At 31.8% G+C, this 4,617-nt stretch overlaps 1 long non-coding RNA gene across 13 annotated transcripts in view; it reads left to right on the top strand.

Annotated features, from left to right (window-relative positions):
• The window catches only part of LOC107613379, a 6,810-nt gene extending 3,122 nt beyond the window's left edge, over positions 1-3,688 (top strand). For 4 of the 13 annotated variants that reach the window (XR_002351886.1, XR_002351881.1, XR_002351880.1 and 1 more), the window contains 7 exons: positions 340-443; positions 739-854; positions 997-1,121; positions 1,217-1,383; positions 2,000-2,237; positions 2,547-2,657; positions 3,313-3,688. This is a non-coding gene — a long non-coding RNA (uncharacterized LOC107613379). Of the gene's footprint in view, positions 1-339; positions 444-738; positions 855-996; positions 1,122-1,216; positions 1,384-1,999; positions 2,238-2,341; positions 2,403-2,546; positions 2,658-3,312 lie in introns of all 13 variants that reach the window. The other 9 variants (XR_002351885.1, XR_002351878.1, XR_002351887.1 and 6 more) reach the window with 7 other exon arrangements.

The raw sequence follows: 4,617 nt of genomic DNA, 5'->3' as shown, positions 1-4,617 counted from the left end.
TTTTTTCCTTTTGTGTCCACTAGTATTAGCTTTTCCTAATAATCAAGTTATCAATTTTATTTGTTCACTGCTATTAATCATCACTGTATCTATGAGTTCCTAATTAAATTAGATATTTCACTAGCCGACACTATTTATGAATAATAATTTATCAAACTCAAAGGGAATAAGTTGAGGTTAGTAGGCATTCACTTCACTAGTTATCTACAAAAATAATGAGAAGATTAACTAGCAGTCTTAGTAAGGATATTATTTCTAATATTATTTGTTATCTGCCTCTGCGCTGAAATCTTAACCACTTGTTCCATAAAATTGATCATCTTATGTTACTTTTTGCAGGGATCTTGATAACTCTAATCTATCTGAAAATTTGGTATCTAAACTTGAATGATAATGTTCTGTTATAACTAAATTTTGGGTTTTATTTTGTCCTTCTCTGTGAGGTAATGTAGGCCATAATTGCTTCTTCTTTTAACTATCTTTCTCTTTTCTAAAATTTAAATGCCACAAGTAGTACAGAGGCAACAATAAATATATATTGCTGCTGTCTATAAGATGCAAACTAAGCAATTAGAGTTAGTAAACCATATTCAATTCTTAAAAACATTTAGTAATATTATATAGGATAAACAATTCTTAGAAATTTTATTATAGTAGATTGTAATAGCAGTTTTAGGATTGTACTATGAAATTGTAACACAGCTTGATTCTTATTTCTTTTTGCTTTTGATGCTGCAGTCCATGAAAGGATACTTAGGACATATGATGACTTTGTCTGGCCTGTTGATACTTCATTCATTGGTTGCTTCATTATTGATGTTGAATTTCTTGACTTGAAGATATGCCCTCTGAATGTGAGTTCCTATCCCTGAATAGTTTAACAATATTTGATATTAAAGTAGTTAAACAATATTTGATATTGGAGTTCCTGTCCCTGTAGTCAAGTGTTGGAGTCAAGTGTTGCTTAGCCTTGATCTATTTCTGGTACCTTTTTAGGGCAACTGGAGATGATACTCGCAGTTTGTCCACCACAGTTTGCAAATGGACATATCTTGGTCACGCTCACATGCAGCATATCAATGATAAAGACTCCTGGGATATGGCTATACTTTTTGGATCATGTATGAATTAAAAATTTTGAATCTTAAATTCTAATTAGAAATTCTAAATTATAAACTTTAATCTAAATAATTGATATAAAATATAATCTGATAAGATGATCATTGAAGAAGTTCAGAGGCTGAGAGCTGAGGTAACTTTTGTTTCAATGTTCTACATGCTGCATTTGTGACAAAGAAACAGTTAATAAAAGCTGGTTTGTAGCAAAGGAGGAAGCTGCTAAATCCAAAGCAGCAAGAGGTCATAAAAGCTTTGGCTGTAAGGGTAAGTTTTCTTATATTGTTTTTGTTTTGTTCATTTACACAAAGGCTTCCGTACAAGAAACATATGTTGTAGTAGTCCTTATGATATGGCCTTAACATTATATTAATTATCACCACTGCAGCTTCATACAATATCAGTAAGGTATTTGAATTGTTTTGAATATAAAGGATAAAATCATTCTGATTCCAGGTTTATACTCATTACTATTTTCTCAAAGAGGAAATCATGGTCCACACTACAATTGGGTTTTTGAGACAATGGCTGAAAGCAATGCCATATATATTCAGAATAACAGAAACTTCATCTGAATTGCTTTTCACTTTTAGCTTCAAACCAAACATAACCAGATGCTATGTTACTAAATATTACAAGTTTCTCTTTTGTTAATTTCCATTCCTATGCATTGAAATTCTAGATGCATTGCTAGAAGGGAACCTGGAATCAGTATAAGAATGACCATATAGTTTCTTTTATTAGTATTTTTTATATTTTATATTAGATCCTGAGATTTAAGCATAGATTTCTTTTTTTACATCATTATATATATATATATATATATTTTCTCTCCCTTGAAGTGTTGAATTTCTAATCCGTGAGTTAAATTTTCGATGTTCAGAGCCTCAAAAATTGTTACAATGGGAAGAATCTCTTAACAGCTGAAAAGTAGTGGCTCAACAGTAGCACTACTAATTTCTTCAAAGTTTTGATGGGTCATCTTTCTTCAATGTTCAATGGTTTGGGAAAATCACTGACAATTAAGAAAGGGAGGAATTCAGAAAGATGCAGCGGAAGAGAAGCGGCGGAAGCAATGGCGAAGGAAGCAAAAAAGAATGAGTTCTTGTTATGTAGCTCAGGTACTAATTATTAGTATTTATCTCTCTCTAGATAGCTAGTTAGTTGTATTTGATTTATTAATACTGTTAGTGGAGTAGATAGTAATTGAGTGCGTGCCTTGCAGAATGAGTTCCTGAACTTTAAGAAAGCTAAGAGAAGGATAGAAATAAGATGAAGCCAAAGAGGTTAAAAAGATAGCTACTCCTAATTAATAATGAATTCTTATCAAATAGCATATTTCTTGTGAGACTGCTGGTTTAGTTTTCTCTTCTTCAAAATACTGGTAGTTTGCTATTTATTTGAGCAACTATTTATTTCTAATGAATTAGGGCTGCAGCAGTGATGTTTCTGCGCTAGTGAACATAAAGCTGGTCCACAGGGAGGGAAATGCTGTCATTAGGCGGCACTTGGAGTCTCTTCCATTGGAGACTTTTGATTTTGTAAGTTTAAATATTCTATTCATATTTTATAGCATGTCAAGCTTGTATATATGAATCAGTGTGCCTTCATGAAGGAATCTTCTAGCATTGATATGCCGTGTGAGTTTTCCAGGGCTCATGTTACCAGTAACCAAATTATGTAATGCAATAGATGACCAAATTTCATGCTAATTGAGTTGATAAGAATTCTGGATAACCAATGGCAGCTTCTGTCTCATTTGCAATTATTATTTATTTATTGACACTTAAAATGAAAAAGAAAATAAAAATCTCGTTAGGATGATAGCCTGTTATATGACTTAAAATACTTTTGTTTTCAAAATAAAATTATAAGGAAGTAAGTTCTGAAGTAGGAACTTTACTAACACTAGATATCTCTAGATTAGAAACAGTTAAACACACTAAATGAAGATTGACACTAAATATCCCTAGACTAGAAACAGTTAAACACACTAAATGAAGATTTTCTTCAACTGTACACTAAGTTACTAACTCTTAGAGAACAGATTCTTATTCTTGCAGATGAATCAGTGGAGGACTCTGTTGCCCATTCTTATTCTTATTCTTCAACTGTACACCAAGTTACTAACTTGTATCACCTTGTTTTGTGAACTGAATTCTAATAAAAATAAAATCGCCTCTTTTGTTTTTGTAGTCAAGACGACTTTCATGCAGAGACTCAACATCGTCTTTAAGGTTATCGGGATTCTCTCACAGCTCTTGGATCCGCGAAATGCAGCAAGCTTCAGATAAATCAATTATAATCAGTGAAATCTTGGATTCTAGGACTAGAAATCTGGTGTCTGTGTCCAGAATCAGTGACTATGTGTTATCAAATGAGTTTAAATACATATTCATATTTCGTTTAAATACATTATTAGATATTAACATAGTTTAGGGAACTGGACGGTAGATTTGACTGATTAGTGTTTATTGCAATGCTTGTATTTTGGTAAGTTTAGTAAGACAAGATTTTGCATAGGAGTTATTACTTTTGATTTTCAATAATAAAAAATTATATATTATATTAATCTTTTGTTTATGAGTTATATAATATTTCATTTATGGATTATGATTTTTTGCTATTGTGAAATTTTAATCACATTTATTTAACGCGATAAAAATGACGGTAAAAATTATTTTTTTAAATGATAAAAAATGTCAGGGTAAAATGGCGGTTTAAAAATGTCATTTTAACCAATCAAAATGCTACTGTCAGGATAAAAATGGCGGTTCAAAAATGCCATTTTAACCAATCAAAACGCCACTCTGTCAGGGTAATAATGGCGGTTCAAACTGCCATTTTAACCTCGCAATTTTAACTCTGGAAATAACGGCGGTTTGAACCGCCGTTTTAACCAACCAAAACGTCAATCTGTCAGGGTAATAATGGCGGTTCAAACCGCCGTTTTAACCTATCAAAGAACCGCCATTTTAACCCTGGAAATAACGGCGGTTTGAACTGCCGTTTTAACCTATTCAAAAACCGCCGTTTTAACCCAGGGAATTGTGGCGGTTTTCAGAAAACCACCGTAATAACCAGAATGGCGCCCAGAATTCCAGCGTTTCTTGGGGGCGCCATTTTCGGTAATAATGGCGGTTATAACCGCCGTAATTACTTTAAAAAACTGCCATTTTAACCCTTTTTTTTGTAGTGTATTCGGTTAATCTAGGTTGGTTATATTAAATATATTATTACTAAAAACAATATATACATTTTAGATGTTATTATATATACACACAATAATTAACTAGTAAAATTATAATAATTATAGTAGTGTAATGTAACTATCGCTTTGTTTTATAGACGTGTATCTATTTCAAAAGAATTTAAATGCAGTACGTAAGATTGAGTGTGACAGAAACATATATATTCTTATGCTGTAATTTGTATCTGATAAATAAAGAGACTTGTGCTATTATTTGGCACTAATAATTAACTAAATTAGTAGAAGAGATA

The sequence above is a fragment of the Arachis ipaensis genome, chromosome B08 (assembly GCF_000816755.2).
Source record: "Arachis ipaensis cultivar K30076 chromosome B08, Araip1.1, whole genome shotgun sequence".
NCBI lineage: Eukaryota > Viridiplantae > Streptophyta > Magnoliopsida > Fabales > Fabaceae > Arachis > Arachis ipaensis.
The sequence above is the reverse complement of the archived record's forward strand: the minus strand, read 5'-3'. Positions and strand labels throughout refer to the sequence as shown.